This window comes from Prenolepis imparis, unplaced genomic scaffold, assembly GCF_030444845.1.
Source record: "Prenolepis imparis isolate NDT839.2.m4 unplaced genomic scaffold, iyPreImpa1.0 SCAF_13, whole genome shotgun sequence".
Lineage (NCBI taxonomy): Eukaryota > Metazoa > Arthropoda > Insecta > Hymenoptera > Formicidae > Prenolepis > Prenolepis imparis.
The window spans coordinates 3,180,055-3,201,271 of record NW_028141171.1 but is presented as its reverse complement, the minus strand read 5'-3'; the positions used below and the strand labels follow the sequence as shown (position 1 = coordinate 3,201,271).

At 32.4% G+C, this 21,217-nt stretch overlaps 1 protein-coding gene and 1 long non-coding RNA gene across 3 annotated transcripts in view; one reads left to right on the top strand and one right to left on the bottom strand.

Annotated features, from left to right (window-relative positions):
• LOC145944358 (uncharacterized) overlaps positions 1-21,217 on the top strand; it is a 203,396-nt gene that overhangs the window by 6,999 nt on the left and 175,180 nt on the right. The window lies entirely within an intron of this gene.
• On the bottom strand, positions 4,495-18,840 carry LOC145944482 (uncharacterized). The gene is made up of 4 exons (XR_014426681.1): positions 18,339-18,840; positions 5,912-6,259; positions 4,899-5,362; positions 4,495-4,800 (listed from the first exon to the last, which is right to left on the bottom strand). It is a non-coding gene; the product is annotated as an uncharacterized LOC145944482 (long non-coding RNA).

The following is a 21,217-nucleotide window of genomic DNA, read 5'->3' as shown; positions in this document are numbered from 1 at the left end:
TTCTACAATTTGAATAATATTTTTGGAAAAAAAATTCTATTGAAAAATATTCAGAATTATCCATTTTCATAATAAAAATATGAAATTGATATCTCATATTTTTGGATTTTTATTATTTTTAATTATTATAGAATTTTTTTAAAACGTCTTGGAAAGCTCTAGAATTTTTTGGAAAGTAATCATAATTCTATCAATTACATCAAAGTTTTGAAAATATAGCTGGCTTTATAGAAGTCAGTGAAGCTCGATTCTTTATTTAAGCACGTAATAATGCATTATCGATGTTCGATGTAACATTTCCGAAACCGAACACCGACTGTGCAAGAATCTGTGCTCGATAATGCCACCTTATCGTGTTACGTTTGATTTGACGCTAAAACGAAGGAAAATATATTTAACGAAGCAAGAGCTTTGGTCAGTCCTCTGGCTATCTTCTATTTCCTTCTTACGTTTCGATTCTTTTCGAAACATTTATAAATATACCAATATAGGAGAATCGATTTTTTTATTTGATAAAAAAATACTTTTATTCTATTATAAATGTAGAGATACCTATCTAAAATTGTAATTAAGAAATTTTAAAAAGAAATTTAAAAGAGATCTTGTATAGATATAACATTATTCTAAAAGATAATTTTACATAATTGTATTATTTTCAATTTTTACATCGTTTTATTAATATTGTAACAACATCGCTCTCATTCGATTCAATATTTTATAAGCTTTAATGGCGAAAATTACCTAAAACCTGATTCCAGAAAAATGATCTTGATTACTCAGTCTACGAAATACTTCGAGTTCTGTAGAAGAGAGAATCAAAAGTTTTAAGTTTTAATAGCCTACCATCATCTCCCAAAGCGTGCCGTAAATAACGGAGTTAATGCGCTTTCCGAGCAGCGGTTTTGAGCACAAAATTTCGAGATCAATAAGCTTTAAGAAATGCAAGGGAGTTTTCGAATTCCGTTGCTCTCTCTCCTTTGAAGTATCAGCATTTAAATGTAAAAATATGCAATTATAATAGATGAAATATAAGAATAAAAATTTAGACTTTTCCTTTCTGTTGGGATACTTTCTTTAAAAAGAAAAAATATCTTAATATAATTATATTTATATATTTAAGTTATTAATAAATATACTATTTTCTCTTAAATATTTTCACCTGATTCTTCTGATTTTAATCTCTTCTCGAAATGAGAAGTTTTATATTTTCCGTTTAAATAAGAAATTCTACGATGTAATAAAATTAGCCTAGGAGTTACACCATATATACGCAATTTCAGACAAAAACGTATGTCGGTCGCTCCTTTACGGAAGCAGTTCGTATACAGATGTTTAGAAGGAAAGTTGAGAAGGGAGAAAGGGAGGGGAGAGGACAAGAAAGAACTGGGAATGCGAGGGTTGTGCAACACCGCGAATCAAGTTAAACTTTAATCAGGCATAAATGACGGTGTGGACGTAACTTTTAACGGACCAATAAAAACCGGGAAATGAAAATCGTCGTAGCAGACTCGGGTATATATCGTGTACCGGCGCTGATAATGGCGTCGCAATGCAACGGATGGCCGCGTTTTTACTGTTCTACGTTATCGTTATGTCCCTTCGTGTCGCGCAGAAGCCGACAAAAGGATTTATGGATTCCACTAAACTGAAGAGAGCCTTTCCAGTCGACGCTGAATAATTTTTGTTGGGAATCGCCTCGTTCTTTCGCGGGAATTCCGTTGGCTAGCTGCGGCGACCGAACGAATGACCGATCGATCGTTCCGCGTCGTCGCTTTGCTATAAGAAGTAATGAAAGCAGAAGAGGGTGCGAAGGGGGTGGAAGGGTGATGTGACATGTCGATGAACTAACTTTACAGATATCGAATATTAATATCGAGATATATATAGTTTAGAATATATCGTATTTATGCCCGCGCGTGATATTAATTATTACGCTACGTAGCTGAATAACAAATTGTCGTATCTACTCCTTATATTATATGTATACTTTTATACACTCACTCGAAAATAAATCTTTAGCAGCTACATTGATTTTATGTCTAAAATAAGAGGAAGGATTTCCCGGTCATTTTTTTTTTTACTTTGATACTACCCATCTTTATGATTAAAAAATATGTATTAAAAAATACTTAAAAAATATATGAATATATTAATTTAATTGGATAAGTTATACAAGTACAGAGAAAGTATATAAATTAGCTTTTGAGATTAGCATTTTTCCTATTAAAATTTTATACAACTTTGTGCCTAAAAGAACAAGATGCTATATACAAGATCATTTTAAAGAAAAAGTATGTGTAATTTGCAATTAGCAGCTACATACTTTTTCTTAAAAACAACTATATGTTTTCTTTACACAATTGATTTCTCTTATTATTTTGCATAAAAGTGTTGAGGAATTTAATAGAAAAATGAATATTTTACGAAATATTTTATAGTCTATATGTAGAGGAGACCGGGGTTGGTTGTGACATTTTAGAGAAAATGTAATGTTACGTTTTATCGGAACAAAGTATTCTTTGTTATGTTACGATTGTGAAAAGTATGATTATTTAGGTTTAAAATGCGATAAAGAACGCAAGGATAGGCTTTTTGCAACTAGGAAAAATTAATTGATTTTATAAAATTTGCCAGTGTAACTCCCTACCCCGGCCCTAGGGTTAGTTGTGACACCATACGGGGTTTCATTATTTGAATGATTTATTTTACTTAGACATTAATAATGTCAATTAAGGTACATATTACGTAGGCAGTCTTTCATTTTTAATTGACATAAACAAGTTTAACAATTTAACACTAATATATAGGAACAAAAATAACCTCTTCTCAAAACAAAAATAATTGTTTAACTCTTTTTAAGATAAACTAATTAACAAAACTTAAAATGTTTACAAAACGTTTTATTTAACATTGTAATTAAACTTAAAATCAAAATAAATCGACTAGATATTAATCACAGGTAGATATTAATCAGAATTATTATCGAATCAGAACATGAACTTTTAGCCCCGTTACCAAAATTGAACATTCGAGACGCGATAAACAAATCTGACAGAATTTTTGCGTTTTAAATTTGATTTTTCACTAATCTCTCAATCGTGTAGGTACACATATACAACGTAAAATTATTTCTGTAATACTAATATGTACAAAATGAGACCAAAATTACAAATAAAATAAAAAGTTACAAACATGCTATTTTTCACTGCCATATGAATGTGAGCGTCTGGTGACGTCTGGTGATGTCGTTGGCGCGTTTTACGTGTGAGGTGCGGTAATCGATTTTGCCGCGAACATTTATTGCCATCTAGCGTTTCTTTAGACGGTTTAATTAACTAATTTTTTATAGTTGTAACATTTTACCCCTGTAACATCCAGCCCCGGCCTCCCCTAAAACTTGATGTAAAATTATGTCAAATTAAAGTATAAAATATCTTGTAAATTATATATTCAATTTTTGATCATTCATTTTTTATCATCTTTATAACTTTTTGTTAATATTGCGAGGAATTGTGATTTATACAAAAAATTAAGGTGATTCTATTTAAAAGGAAAAAAAAACAAACAAACAAACTTGACCTTTAAATGATTTTAAAAAATGATCTTATTATTAATAAAAATTCGAGATTATCAATTTTTTTCTTTTAAAACCATATAAATTTTGTTTGACACATTTTTTTACATATCTTGTTTTTTAAATATTAGTGCAATTAAAATAGGAAAATCTTGTGTATATATATGTAGTGTATACTTTCTCTTCATTATTATATAATTTATTATTTCTTTTTATCAAAAATTTATTGCAAATTTTTAACGTGATATCTTTTACTATTTGTTTCATTAATGTAGATATTTCTGTTTATCCGACAGTTTTTCATTCTAGTGATATATGTATTTCTACGTAGTAATATAATTTTTTTTATTAGTTGAGATAACATTAATATTAATGTAATATTTTGATAATACTAAAATTTAGATATTTAAACGAATATATAAAAATCTTTTTATTTCAAAGCTTGTATCTTAATTGCTATTGTGAATTTTACTAAACTACATGATTTATCTGTTGGCAAATGAGTGCATGTTATACTTTTAATAGCATTTCGTGACCGTACAATAATCGCGACCGTTACGCTACTTTGTAGAACGATTTTGTTTCGCATCGCATGCATATCATAGACGATCTAAATGATCGATACAACAGCCTTGTACAAACGTATAATTAACCACGGTGAATATTTTGAAACATTCTCTTTTAAAATATTTCCATAAAATTTTAATGGCGAAAATCTTAAATAGTTGTTATATAATGATTATATTAATGAATAATTAATCAAAGGTCAAATATCTTATATAATTTATATGTTTATGTTCCAATATAATAAAATGTAACAAAAAATAACATTTTCTCTCTCTCTCTCTCTCTCTCTCTCAATAATAAATATACAAAAATCTATATCATCAACAGAATTCGATGAATTCGCTCAGCAGAAATATATGACATTTCGCTCTCATTTTAGATTACCATATTAATATCGTTTTATCGATTAAAAATATCCATCTGTTATAATAACATATGTATATGTTATTTCAGAAGAGATCACTTTACAATAATATGAATACTGATAACACTTATACATTTTTATTTCTTTTCATATACATAATTTCTGTTCTCTCACTTTTGCTGTCTTCATAAGAAAAATCTCCATAAGAAAACTTCTACATTTCCAGACACGTTTCCAGTCGCGTATCATTTTCTGTATCCGGGAAATTCGGCTCAATGACGACATACATTTATATCTAGAAAGTCCGAGAAAGAGATGCGGCTGATATTAGAAAACTTTATCCGCCAGTGTAGCATAGTATTAATTTGCGGCATCTTCTAGAGGTACACCTACCTTACTCTTGGATCCTTTTGCTGCTCCTCACGTTCTCTCTCTCCCTCTCTCCTAACTGCAACTCTTTGTGCTCGTGAGCTTAGGCAAGGTGCGGATGGTAGTCAAAGGTACGTCACTTAAAACTTACATCCTGGCAAAGTCCGTAACTTACATTTGAAGGCAAGGATAGAGTCGACCAACAGAGGACCAAAGGCTTGTGGTATCCTCGGGGGTTGCTTCGCGGATAGACGGTAGCAACGAACGAGAGAATAAGAGAGAGAGAGAGAGAGAGAGAGAGAGTCGTGGTCGTCCCTCTTTAATTTGAGACACAGCGTGCACTCGTCGCCTTTGAAGCAGTCTCGCTTAGTCGTGTAAGTAATCAGTTGAGCCTCCGTCCAGCCTTGCTGTTACGGCGTTCTACTACTTGCCTTAAGGACTAGTTTCTTCATAGACTTCTTCTTTCAAGACGAAAAGAAGGTAGAGACCTGTAAAAAAAAGAAAATTAGTCATCTCTCTCGTCCACTAGATATGTATATTCAGTAAACTCTTTGCGCTGCACTACAAAGTGATATGAACGTGCCACGTGTATATCGTGTCTACAAGAAAGAAATAGGGATAAAGTGTATGTACGACTGAATTTTTCGTAAATATATACTTCAAAATGGAGAAGGAGAACTATTATGTCAATTCCTGATCTTCGGAATTCATTTTAAAATTATAATTGAAATTAATTAAATATATAATCAAGAAATTTCTATCATATATATATCTAATATGTATTTAATCATCGATATGTCACAGGACACGATAGCGCACGCAATAATCCTTTATATCGGTGACAGGATAACGATAGTAGTATATCGCAATTTCTTTCGAATGGACGCGACGCCGATGTAAACCCGGCTGACTGTTCCGCGAGTTGTGCTTTCGCGGGGGAAAAAAAGGTACTCCAGAGGGGACGTTCATCGATCTTCCGTGAATCACCGGATCCCAACTTAGTCGCGGTATTCCCTCTAGTCTAACGCAAGTCTGACCTTTACCGCTGCGAGATGTGTCTCTGGAAAATTCCCAACGGAACAAGTGGGCGTAATAAGGGCGAGATGCACACAAGAGGAAGGGATCCGGTCTACCGGTTTCTTGGAACACGAAGCGAGAAGGGGAAGAACGCGGCCTCTTGGCCGTCGCGTCGTTCCGCTTTAATTTGCGACATCGTGTCGCACTCGTGTCTTTGAAGTAGTTTCGTCCTTCGCTTGCGTCGTCGTGGCCCGCAGGGAAAGAGGCGAACGATGGTGCCGACGGCGCGACGGTAAGGCCACTTGTCTGAGACAACTTCGGTTCTACCTTACTTCGCTCGAACTGCGTGTATCTTGATAACTACACACCTTGTTAAAGTAAATAACAAAGATTACTGAAACACCCGAAAAAATTGTATTCTCTCGAAGTAAGAGGACTATATACCATAAAATCACACTCAAGATCATCTCAAGTTTTTTTTAAAACATCCTGCAAAACGATAAAAATATATTCTTTGTTAATAACAAACGCTCGTATGGGGGTTTTTTTTTTTATTTGACGTTATATGGTCATATTTTGTTGCAGCAACGTATATAGTGTTGCAATTTACAATGCAGTGCAGTTTTGTCATCAATGGTTTTAATTTATTAGAAGAATGGCTGAAGTGTTAATCAGTGGCTCGAAGAAGAAGACTCGAGTGACTTAGGAGAAGTTTTCACGAATAAATAACAGTCTAATTTAATCGTTTAGGACCCAGATCTCCTGTATTCTGTTTATGCTTTCTTTATGATCTTTCTTTGCGTGTGTTGTAAAATAATGTATGTTTTTGTTAATGTAAAAATAAATCTTATTTTATCTACAGTTTTATAAATTAGGAGAATATTTGATACTAATCTTTAGAGGATTCCCCTCTTAAAGTAAGAGAATCTTTGATGCTTACTTTGAAATGGGGTTCTAAAAATAAATGAGAAATTCTTAAAATAAGAATACAATTTTTTTTAATGAACAAATCTTTCTTCTGTAACGTTCAAGTTATGTACATATTTAGAATTTAGACTGTAGTATTATTCATCGGAAATTTGAGGCCGCGCTGCTATAGATGAGGGCACGCGAAACTTGCACTCTGCGACCTTTTGGTCAACGTTGAAATGAAATGACATGGAATATATTGCGGAATTAGGAGTAATTGAAGCGAAGCGATCACACAGCGCGTTTATGGCGAGAATAATCGAACTGCAAGGATTAATGATGAATTCATGTAGTAGCTCGGCTGGCTTGCGCGCTTGCAGATCGATAGATTGCACGCGAGAGGGAGCGAATTAATCCGCGAGAATAGAACGTACAAATCCGCGTGTCACAATGTCGCGGGATTGCGCTGATGAGCCTTCAGCTGACAATGCAAGAATTGCAAGAATTTTAGCTGTTTCGCTTGCATTCGCTTTAATATCGAATTTTCCCCTCGCGAGAATGGTTATCAATCATCTTCTCAAATCCTGTTCATCAAATCCTGTTGAATGTTGTCCCCATTATGTCCCCAATACCACTACATTTACGGAGTAAAAGAAAGAAGATAAATGGAGATTGTAATATAAAATGACACAAAATTTGGAAAATATTAGTATAACATATGAAATTTAGGCTTAATTCAATGTTTGCGCACAGAGAGAATTTTCTCTTAGAATTTATCCTGAAAATCATGGTAATCGTAGGACAATATGGTATGAAAAGAAATTTATGAGAATTTCTCTGATTAATATTTATCACAATAAAAAATATTAATATCTATCACAATAAAATATAAAATATGTTTGATTAATTTTACTAAAATATATAGTACAATTTTAATAATTTTAAAATATGTTAAAAACCAAGGGGTGTCTCACTCACCAAAAATTTGTACATGTATTGCGAATTATCGGGAATTCCAAGTAATTCCATGTAATGCGCCGTGTACTTATAAGTAATGCGACGGAATTACGTGTAATACTAAACAATATAAAGTAATTCCATGTAATACTATGCAATATAAGATAATATAAAGTAATTCCATGTAATGCTAAAGTAATTCCATGTAATTCTAAAGTAATTCAATATGTTTGTTTATAATTTTTTGTTTTACAAATACAGTAAGTAATATATAGAGTATCTTGCAGTTTTTTCCAATTAAATATTCCTCTTTATTTACTAAAATAAACACTATTTAGAAGTTTTGCAAAATATCAGAATATTATAGGATATGTAATAACATTTTATAAAATTTTATGTATCGTTTCTGATTTCATCGAAAATAATATCAACTCTTTTCAAATAAAATACAATATACTCAAATGTTAGTACTAAAACTTTAATTTAGTAAAGAAAAATGCAATTAAAAGATATTAAGAGAAATAAATTTATAAGATATTATTATTAATTATGTAATCGATATACATATTATGCAAAAAATTCAAAATTAATATTTTTTATCATACAAATATTTTTTTAGTTGAAACACCCAAATTAAGATATCCCTATATGTATGTATAATACTTAATATATAACAAGACGTTTCCGATTATAAATAAAAATAAATGAAAAAAAATTATTTTAAACTGTGACTAAAAAATTCAAAAATTTTTTAAAAGTCAACTAAAAACATTTTTAATAAAAATTTATTTATATGTTTATATTAAATTTTTATTTCTTTTATACGAATATAAACACAAAATACAAACTTTTAATACTGATCTGATCAATTATTAATGATTTTATAAATTATAATATTTTGTTATACATATATTTGTATAGAGTTGTGTTTACATATGTATATATTTTAGTTAGGTAGCATGTTATATAGGTAGGTCTATATATTAGTTAGCTTATATATTATACATTTTTATTACATAGTTAGTCATTACAGAGTTAGTCATATATTTTCTTTAGTTCTTTGTATTTTTTTTCAATTAATTTTTTTATATAGTCTTCTGTCTCTTCCTCGCGTGATGGAAAAAGAGACGAATAAAACAAGCGAGTACATGTGCACTACTACCGAAGCACTGAGTGCATATGTACGCAGTACATACAAGAATAAACTTTGATTTTACACACATACAAACACATACAAAACTTATTTTATTAAATTTAAAAATTATTTTTCTGCTATTATTACCCCTATTTATCTGAAATATTAATAAATAATCATAAATTTGACTCTCAAAAAAATTGTAAATCAATGCGAAGTAATACTAATGCGAAATAATACGACGTAATGCGAAGTAATGCGAAGTAATGCGTAAGTAATTCCAGAAAAAATGTACATGTATTGCCACAGTGAGACACCCCTTGTTAAAAACTATGTTAAAAACTTAGGACTTTTTTAAATGTTTTAAATAAAATAGATGCCAAAAAAAGTGATAAATATATTTTATATAAATTTTACAATGCAGCATAAAATATTTTCAATCCAGCTTAATCGCTCTATTACCAAACATGATAAATGTAGTGAATTTTGCGGTAAAAAATAATGAAAAATTCTCTTCGTGCAGAAATTTGAATCAATTTCTAAGTGGAATTAAGTATCTTACAAGTAGGTTCGAATATGTTTGCACGGTTTTGAACTCTATAATATATACCTCGAAAAACAAGAGCAGTACCTCCAAGTATATTCGAACCTGGATTATGTATGTTTGAATCTTTTATGAATACTTAGGAGAAAGGGGGTAGATGAATGGGATAGGTAAATAGCTGTAATAAGTTTGCGCATGTGTAGATGTGTAGCAAGTATTATAAATAGATTTTTTATCTTAGAGTTCAAGTAGTTCTCGTAAAAGATTCGATTCCTTAAAAAGTACATAAGTATTATATTTTCTTGTATAGGTACTCGATCTAAAATTCGAATACAACTGTCCCAGATTCGATTACTTTGCAAGTACAATATATGAAATATTATTTCTATGAGTGTTACTCGAATCCTAAAAAATTAAACTTGATTATTGGATTGGACTTGGGTTTTTAAATATATATTGAACTTGATCCTATCCCTAATGATTATCGAGATCGCTAGAAAAAGAATCGCGGACAGAATCGCCAAACGATTGCATCGTCGTGCGCGCCATTGATTTATGACTCCGTAAAGATATTCTTTCGAGCAAGATGCGTCTTGATGCGTCGATGTTATTCGAGCCGGATGACTTTCGAGCTCGACCAAACTCAATTCACTCGGAATTCAAATTAAGACTCGACTCTCTCGTCCCTCTTTCGTCACGTATTTCCGCTCTTCCCCTATTTCACGTATTTCTCTCTCCCTCTCTCCTTCTCTGTCTCTCTTTCTTCCTCGTCTGTCTTACTCGCTCGCTTCTTCCAGCGAATTTCATTACAGTGCGTGTCTCGGTCGAAATGTATCCGCGTCCACGTCGTTGCATTTATGCACGTATAATTCTTGGTCGTTTTCCCGACCATGTGCATGTGCATGTTTGCACCGCTCACAATGCGCTCCCTTTACGGGACAGGAGTTATAGACCGCGTTCGCTCGAGGGAAGAATATTTAGAGGAACAGGTGAGGTAGAAAGAGGATAAATCAATGTTGGAACAGAGGGTGAGGTTGTATGCGCGAGTTGGTTTTGAATGAACTGCTGCGGGATCTTTCAAATAAATGTAAATTGAAATTTATTTTAAATGTCGTGCTCAGGTTTGCAGACACGTGCAATCAAAGTGTTACCCTATAATCAACATTTATTTTTTTCGTGGAATATTTCTTTTATTTTCGTATTATCTGTTCTTTCAGTCTTTCTTTAGCTTAATACGCTTTTAATTCCGCGATTTATTTTAAAGTTAATTAAACTTTACATCTCGATAAGTCTATTTTAGTAGTACGAAAATCTGTTTTAATTGTGATTATTTTTAGAATTGTTTGATATTCATCCGCGATTTTCAATTTTGGACGGATTTTGCAGCAAAGCTAAAGTTTCAATTTTCCAAAAGCCAATTTTAAGCAAACGTTTTACTCTCTCCGACTATTTACGAGTAGTCGTAATTCTGCTACCGGAAACCTCAGCGGATATAGTATCCTTCGGGTTCCCTTGCATCTAATTGTAACCGAATACTCATACTTATATATATATCGGCGAAAAGATATGCGAAAGGAATTGTGCGATATTTTCGCCAAGATTAACCGTTCGGTAGCTTTTTCCCAAAGGCCCGGATTATCCCCGGGGTTGGTAATTGCAACACAATACTCTGTGTGCTATGGCCTGCCGAAGGGGCGGGTATAACGAAGTACAAGCCCGAGATAGGGCAACGGGGCGCATCGAGAGTTCGTTATAATAATCGTTATGTTAATCGAGCGTTCTCGAGTACGGGCGAGGGTCGAAAGTAAATTCCATATCCATTAACCGGCAAATTTGCTTAAGGCCTTCTGTGCCAGTAGTAATGGTCTCTTACGATTTACGCCATACGATCGCACGGTATTGCGTAGATATAGCGAATTATGTAACATATATAATCTACAAATCAGAATTATGCATTTATTATATGGACCGTACAGGATACTTGGATGCGATTAAAAAACAGCATTTTGCATAAAACATTTAACTGGTTAGATTAGGTTAGGGTTAGGTTAAGTTAGGTCAACCTCAGGTTGGGTTAGGTTAGGTTAACTATTATCCCATATTATCAACTTCAAAAAAATGTATTAACATGTGCAACATATATTTTCGTGTTTAGAAAATATAATACGAGTTTTACATTTTTTTTTAATTGCGTATTATTTTATGTAAAAATTCCTAATCGAAGTCTCTGTTGTATTTTACCGGATTTATCAGCATTGATCGAGACAGCCATTTTCAACTTTTCCCTTTCGAGTTCCTTTGGGGATGGGAGGGGGATGAGGCTTCCCGAAAATATATGCGAGTTTCGATCGAACAATAGGGAGTGGCGCAAAAGTTATCGGTGGCTATCACACACTTCGTCCTTTCTCTTTCTCTCTTTCGTCCTCTCTTCCCTCTGGCTTTCATCAATTTATTGCCGCCCACTTGCAGTTCGGTGCTAAACTATTTATTAACGCCGGCTAACTTACTCGCCGCAGAACTTTGATCTGCGTTAAACGAATTACTGCGTGAACACCATAAACTGGAATATTCAGCACTCAGTTGCGCTCGCGCGATGTAGGTCAACGCGCCCTTCCTGGAACCCGCGATTAAATTGTCCGAACGGATTGAACGAACTGTCTTTGTGTTGCGAGATTTCACGACAGGAATGTATTCCGGAGACCGGAGGTTTATGTGAGAAACATGAGTTCATCCTGATAATTTGAATCGGTTCAAAAATTGAATCGGAAAATAATTGTACTTAATAACAAAAAAAAAACAAGAAGAGAAATGCATTTGCATGCGTATTAAATATATTATCTATATACAGGGTGTCGCAATAATCGCCCTATCTATCATACATGCAGGTAAAGCGGTTTAAACCGAGTAGGCAAGTTCTCTACTATTTTGCGATCTTCGCAATAATTTATGAGAAAGTAATTAAAATAGATCGGCGAATCCACGCGAGTATAAGTTTATGGCGAGAAGAGACAGCTCAATTTGTTATACGGTTACTAAACGTTGGGATTAATAATCAAGTTTAATTATATATTACGCCTTTCAAGCGTGTGATGAATGGAAAGTCTCTTCCACGTTCATATCTGTGTTGATTGGCTGATCTTTTTAAATTAATTGCTCATTAATTATTGCGCAAAGATCGCAAAACAATAGAGGACTTTCTTACTCGGTTTAACTCGTTCTATCTGCTCATGACGAGTGGGACGATTATTATCGAACACCCTGTATATCATCCTTGCCTTAATACGTCGAGATGAGATTGGGTTTTCATCAAATCTACGAAATTGTGCGAAAATAAGAATAAAAGATCGTCGGAGTCGATGAAATATTCACGAGTCAAGAATTGAATGTTGTTTGTATTCGAACAAAAAATTGGCAGCGCGCCGAATATACGCTCGAGCTAGCCGAAAATTCCACTTTAACGGTACTTTCGCGTGAAATATAGCGTGAATCAATTTTGAATTTCGTCTGAATTTAAAGAATTCGCTCCGTAATTCAACTCCGGCGCGACGATTAAAATGGAACTACCGAGGTTTCGCTTAAAGACGGTGGCCGACCGAATGCGGGGACATTTATTGGACGACCTTAAAAGGTGATTTTCCAGCGGCGATGGTTATTTCGCGGCCGATACCTCCGACATTCGCATTCGCGCGTGAATGGAAAGGATCGTAAAGGGAGCGAAACGAGAAGTCGCGATGTAGTTTCGGGACTGATGGCGGCACAAAATCTACGTATGGGGGTGCTTTACGACCTCGCCCACTTTACATATACGAGAAGCGATCTCGCGGTTAATGGACGACTTTCTCGTTAACGAACTCCGATTGTGAATTATCATCGGGCGCATGAATTTCGGAAGATGAGTCAGGAACCGTCTTTTGCGAGGGGTGTCTCACTGTCGCAATACATTTTTTCTGGAATTACGCATTACTTCGCATTACTTTGCATTGACTTACAAGCATAAAACAATAATAACTCAGACAAGATTAAAACGTCTTAAAAAATGTTATGACGTTTTTTAAATATATATTTTATTAAATAATATAATTTATAAAATCATTAATATTTGATATTTAACTTGTTTAGATCTAATCTAATTTTATTTGTATTTTGTGTGTTCAAGTTTATATAAAGGAAATTTTTATTAAAATGGTTTTTAAGTTGATTTTTAAAAATTTCTGAATTTTTCAATCACGAAGTTTAAAACAAGACATTTTTTTAAATTTATAATTTGGGAACACGTCTTTATTATAATATTTTAATTTAGGTATTTCAACTAAATATTTGCAATATTAATTTTTAAAAAATATTAATTTTAAATTTTTTGCATAATACATTGGTACTATATATGATTTACAATAATATCTCACAAATTAATTTTTCTTAACATTTCTTTTTATAATTATTTTAATTACATTTTTCTTACTAAATTAAAATTAAACAGTAATAATATTTAAATATTGTATTTTATTTTAAACAAAAAATTAACATAATTATACGCATTTTGCCGCATTACTTAATAGAATTATTCAGCGCATTACATGGAATTACTTAGAATTCTCAGTAATTCGCAATACATGTACAAATTTTTGATGACTGAGACACCCTTTGGTCTTTTGCCTTCTTCCGCTTCTACGCGGTGCATTTCGGCGCGCGACGCTCATAAATTATAATCGTCGATTAAAACTTTATTGCCGGCGTCGGTTTTCTCGGCTAGATTGCAAATGTTGAACGTATACGGGGACCGGAAAATTTCCAAATTCATCGCTTCGCTCGAAAATTCTCGCGCCGCGCCGCACATCCTATTAAATCTGGAAATTGACTCTTTTTCTTTCTCTTTTTCTTCCGCCATATGTCGATTTAGAGCAAAGAATCGCTATTGGTTCGATCAAGAGAGAACGCACACTAAAAAAAATTGTATTGTCTCATTTTAAAAATTTCCCATTTATTTTTAGAATACCCTGTTCTAAAAGGCGCCAAATCCTCTTAGCTTAAGAGGGGAATCCTCTAAAGATTAGTGTTAGATATTTCTACTTTTAAAAATGTAGATTAAATGCAATTTATTTTTACATTAACAAGAAAGTACATTATTTTACAGTACACAGCAAAGAAAAACCATTTAAAAAATATAACATAGTACATATAAAGCGAGCATAAGACACGAAACCTGAGTCCTAAATGATTAAATTAGATTATGCTACACGTTACTGACTCGTGAACACTCTCTTAAATCGCTAAAGTCTTCTTTTTCGAGCCACTTATTAATATTTCACCTATTTTTCTAATAAACTAAAACCATTCGATCAGTGATAAACACTGCACTGCACTGTAAATTGCAATACATCATCATCATACGTTGCTGCAACAATATGATCATATGATCATATGAACGCTAACTGAACAATCCACATATAAAAAAGACATGATTGTTTATTATTAAAAGAGAATATATTTTTGATTGGAGGATTTCTAGAAACACTTAAAAATATCTGTTATAATGTACAATCCTCTTACTTTGAGAATACAATTTTTTCGTTGTAAAAAAGTTTTGCGAGATATGGAGAGTGGTTCTCCAAATCGCAGTTCGCTGAAATTCAGCTGATAACGTTCCCACCGGTACTGAATTAACTCGCGATTCTTTCGTCTTTCCGTAAAACTGTCGCGAAATAGGTAAAACACTTTAGTGTGTCGCGTACGAATATTTGCTCGCCGCCGCGATGCGGTTTTGTTAAAAGCACCCATCGCGTACGCATTCCAAGTTTCGTCATTACCGAAATTACCCGTTAGAGCCGGCGCGTGTTTTTGTTGGCCTTCATAATGCATACGATACCGACCTGCTGCTATCTAACAATTAGTGGCCGTTGCTTATAATGGCCGCATTATACCGCATTATACTGTACGTGCGCACGAAGAATGTATAATAATAATGTTCAATCGCGTATATACCACAATTGACGTCTACATCCGTTCTATTATCTTTATAATATCCAAGAAATTGCATTAGGGTCACGATAAACACGCTTGATCCGCATAAGTAATGCTGCATTTGCAGCTATAAGTGACGAGTGCATAAAGATGTATCGATCTGTGCAAAATATTCGCCTAAAATTATTGAAATTTAAATGGTACTTTTTAGATTTATAGTGTCTTGAACATTAAATAAATAGATTTAACAGATTTATGAAGAAAAAATTATATAGAAAGTTTATTGACATGATTTTAGGATAAAAACATATTGTAATTAATATTTTTTTCAAATTAATGACAGAAAACTTTTGGACGTGAATAATATCAAAGTGTGCGATTGCGATTGTAATAAGTTGTTCGTTCGCTTTCTATTCCCGGATTCAAAGTTCAAATCCCACCAGAAATATATCTTGAATCTTTTCGATCACTACCTGCCGGCAAAGCAATGGCATCGAGAACCTCTCAAATCTAGCTGTTCGAAAGCGGCATAAAACTGTAGGTCCTATATGTATGTCTGCAGAAGGACTATAAAAAGCACACCATAAATACAAGTAGAGGAGTTACCACCCTCTGACAAGAGGCTATGGATTGAAGAGAGAGAGAGAGAGAGAGAGAGAGAGAGAGAGAGAGCTGTCAAATTATAAAAACTATAAAAAACAAAAACAAACAATTTATTGAAAATTTTTGATTATTATAGACATATATAACTGCATCATATTTTGTTGCAATTTTTCGAGTGAATAAGTTCGAACAGATTGGTAAATCTTCGAATGAAATATGTTTGTTAGAATTTTATCAATATATATGAGAAATTTGAACAGACTAGCAATATTTCCCCTTCGCGAGATTTGTCAATAAGTGATTGTCTGCAATATGCGATTTTCTGTAAGAACCAATGTACAAACATGAAATTATATACAAATTGTAAATACAATTATATTGTATATAAAATTTTATACCAATATTGAATACTTATACTTATACCAATATTAACTACTACCAATATTAACTTTTAAACATAGAATTATGTTCAGGTTTTGGACAGATATTTAGAAGAAATAGTACAAATTATATAAAACTTGTACCCGCTGTTACCAATTTAATTACAAGATACATTAAAAAAAACATACTTGTATACTTCAAAGTATAAAAAAAAGTGACGTTGAAATTTCGCTTAAAAAATAAATATATTTAAAGAGTAGGATTTTTTTCCCCTAAAAAACTGAATTAATTTTTTCTACTAATTATACAGAATGTATACTCCCGAAAAAAAACCTTGAAAATCTAGTATTTTGAGGGAATTTTGTTTTACCTTGAAGAATCAGGGAATTCTCATAGAATTTGATTGAAATTCAGGGAATTAAAAAAAAAAAATTACTCTTTTGGATAATTTTACTCTTATTTAGCACTAGAAACATATGTCTAACATATTTTTGCAATATTTAAGTTTTTATTAAAATTTTATGTGATTTTTTTATTGATAATCTACATCAATATCAAGATCTTATGTAAGTTTTATAAAAAATTGTTCAATTTTTTAATAGGTAATATTTAAATAAATTAGTATTTCTTATTTATTTAATAAATAATTAAATAAATAATTTAATAAACAAATATATAATAATTTAATAAATAATTAATTTAAATAAATTAATATTCCTTAAGACATTTATAATAAATTATTTTTTGTTTTTTATTTTTATTTTATTTATATTTCTCTATATTTTATATTATATTCTTATATTATATTTTTATCGTGTAGATATAATGATATATCGCATTTTGTTATTGTCCAAATTAATTTTACAATTAATAAATCAATATTAAATGTTAGAAAAACTGCAACTTTGATAGATAACTTTCCAATTGTATGAATAGAAAACATTAAAAAACATATACAATAAAGCATATACAATATTTTTATGCGTTACAATAAAGTAAACTTTTAAAAAACTGCATCTACAAATTTTCTTATTTCACCTAAAATTTTAAACGAAAATACCGGGAAGATTACGAAATTCTCAGAGAATTTTTTTACAAAATTTGTAGACACTCTGCACTGAGAGAATTTTCTCTTAGAATTTACCCTGAAAATCATGGTAATCGTGGGACAATATGGTAAGGAATTATATGAGAATTTAATAAATTTTACTAAACTGCATAGTAAAATTAATCAAACATATTTTATATTTATATTTTATATTTTATTGTGATAGATATTATTATTTTTATTGTGATAAATATTAATCAGAGAAATTCTCATAAAATTCTTTCCATATCATATTGTCCCACGATTACCATGATTTTCAGGCTAAATTCTAAGAGAAAATTCTCTGTTTGTTATATCAAAAATTAATTAAATATTGTATATATTTTGTCGTTACCATTATTCAATTTATAGTATCCACATATATAGCGCATTTTCCAGAACTATTATCCACGCACGTTGTCGCGAATAGAGATGGTCGAACGGTGTGGCGGTCGAATGTAGGCGGGGATCTCATAAGACGACTGTGCGACTGCGGGATAATTAATCACTTGCGTATATTGCGTCCATGTGTGTACGCGCGTGACACGAGGTTGCATGCGCGTGCATGATGGAACATGGAATAATTATCGTTCCCGTTGTTGCGTGACGCACACACGTTATTTTCCTCTGAATCCGCACGTAATTAACGACGGCTTACAACAACTGGTTAATTATCGCAAAGCCCACTTCTAGAACGGCCGGTTGCTACGTTGCTGAACGCGTCACTTCGCCCTAACGATCACTCGATCGATTATATTTTTTATAATAAGCGCAGAAATCAACGTGTATCAGAATGTCAGACAAGATTGAAGCTATGATATTCCTCGTGATATCGATTGGGGGAATAATTTAATTCTAATTACATTTACATACCTCCTCATTAGTGCAGAGAGTTGGACATCCGCCTTCTGTGCCCGAGAGCCCAGGTTCAAATCCAGCCAGGAACATACATACATTTAGATCTATTCGATCGCCACTTCTCGGCAAGTAATGGCAAACCATCGAGAATATCTTGCCAAGAAAACCTCTTTAATCTGTATAGGTCCTATGTATGTCTGCGGAAAGATTATAAATACATGTAGAGGAATCACCACCCACCATCCTCCATCAAGAAGTATGGCTGGAGAGAGAGAAAGAGAGAGATCTCATCATTTCTGATGAAATAAATAGCAAAATAATAAAGATATACCGCACATGCATTATTATTTGTAATTCGTTCAAGAAGATTGACGATGCTGAATTTCTCAAATCGATCTTCATGTTTCAATGATTCGATTTCAACTAGCGAATCTTCGTCTCGCGACCTCCATCTCTCACATTGCGTCTTATTATTCATCCCTCCTGTCTGTGCATAAATCCCGACATGGCCGCTTAATGCATATTATCACGCATACAATCGTGCAGCTTCAATTGGTTCATCACGAATAAAGCTCGTTGATGCCTCGTGCAATTGTATACTCAGCCTGCGAAATCCCCTTGTAAGTTGTTAATTTTATGCATAAGAGGCGTACGGCGGAGCTGATTTCTGCACATTACATGCGTCTTGTAATCTTGCATTAAGCCCGACTAGCAGAGGCTTTCAGCCAACGGTAAATCATATTCTCTTGTTTCATATGTATTTTATGCAACTTATAATTAAATGCACACTTTTGCTCATTACTCTCTTTCGAAAATTTTTTATCCTCAAAATTTTCGTATCTAGAAAATTTTGTATCGAATAAGCGAGAAACTTTTGGTTCTCCTGAGGACATGCGTCGATAAAAAGTTTTCCATTAATTTTTTAGTGATAATTCTGTACAATTTTTAGATTCATGCAACTTTTGTACGAATAGTTTCTCAAGGGATTAATATAATAAAATTGATACAAGAATAATTTAAATATGATTTCAAGAATGATTTAAATACGATTTAAATTATGTTCAAATTGCAAAATAAAAATATCAGTCAAATCATATACAGAATATGCTAAAGTCACTAGATATATAAAGTACCTCAATCGTTCCACCATTTTGGCTCCAGTACGCGGCTATTTCAAATTTTAGTGTATGATAATTGTACTTTAGATGTTAGGTTACAAAGTGTACTACGTGCACTTTCCGACGCCATATTGGCTCCAATGTGCTAAAAAAAAAAAAAAAAGCATTATGGATTGCGGTACTTTATATATCTAGTGAATATGCTAAAGTCACTAGATATATAAAGTACCGCAATCGTTCCGCCATTTTGGTTCCAGTACGCGGCTATTTCAAATTTTAGTGTATGATAATTGTACTTTAGATGTTAGGTTACAAAGTGTACTATGTACACTTTTCGACGCCATATTGGCTCCAACGTGCTAAAGCATTATGGATTGCTGTACTTTATATATCTAGTGACTTTAGAATATGCAAGGTTGTAGCGCTTTCTTGTGGTTGTACTATCAATTAATGCAACTTTTACGAGAAACTGACTTTACCGATTCGAAACATGTAAGAATTATTCTTTATCGACGATTTCTTTTATTTTTTTATTCAACTTTCAAAGTTGATTTACTATTTATAGTATTTCGTGAATGCAAATTACATTTTAACGATAAATTGGGAAGATATAAAATTAAAATTTCCCTCATTATTTTATTATAATATCGTGATGCGATTTTAATTTGATAATATATTATTTAAAGATATATAAAGCTGAATATTGAAAGATTCCGAGCGAAATTTAATAGTCAATCAATTTTCTAAAAGCCAAAACTCTATCTTAGTTGAAAGCTTCAATTAAAAAAGTAAAAGAAATAACGACACAGCTCCGATCTGTTCTTACATGGAAGTGTAATTTATCATTTTCGCTGAATTTTGCTGCTGCGAATTCGTTCTTTCAAATTCATAGATCGCACGGATAATTAGAGGACCTGAATATACGAAACTTTCTAATCATCTGTGCGTGCCAAAACTTTTTACATATGTATATGTACTGACTGCCCCTGTTAAAGCCATACATGTAAACACGCACGTATAAACGTATCGAAACTTTCGTAATATGTGTCGCGATCGTGCATTATCGCTTTCTACAGTAAATGCGGTTTATTCGGTCTATTACAACACGGTTCTATTGGTTCGTTCTTCTATTATTGATCTCTATGCATTAAAAGAAATCCCCGGCATAGTTTCATTCGACAAACGTCCACCCTTACTCGTATAATAAGATTTTGATTTTACTGGATTGCGATATATAAAACAACTGTGTGTGTGTGTGTGTGTGTGTGTGTGTGTGTGTGTGTGTGTGTGCGCACACAATCTATATTAATTGTAAAACACAATCTGCAAAAATTTAGTCCATTTCGCAAGCACGTTTTATGCACATCTGCAATGTTACGAGATGCACGCGTTAAATATTTAAACGTTTTCTAAAACGTTTCCTATAAAGTGGCGGTGCACACATTGTTTTCTTTTCCTCTCTTCAACTGTTCTCCATTTATTCCAACGCGGTACTGCAACGAGCCATTTTAACTGTATATAAAAGATGTCCTATTTAAGAAAATAAACTTAAATGATTAAGAAACGTCGCGTTTTAGAAAAAAATGTTTCGAACAAAAATTGTTTAATTTTGAGAAGGAATAAAGTTGATAAATCTTAAATATCTTGAATTTTAAGATTTATCAACTAAGATCATTTTTAATGTCATTTGAAGATCAACCTAGTTTTTTTGTAAATAAAATTACCATAATTTTTTTATATAAATCGAATTTTTGCAATATTTGGCATAAAAATTAT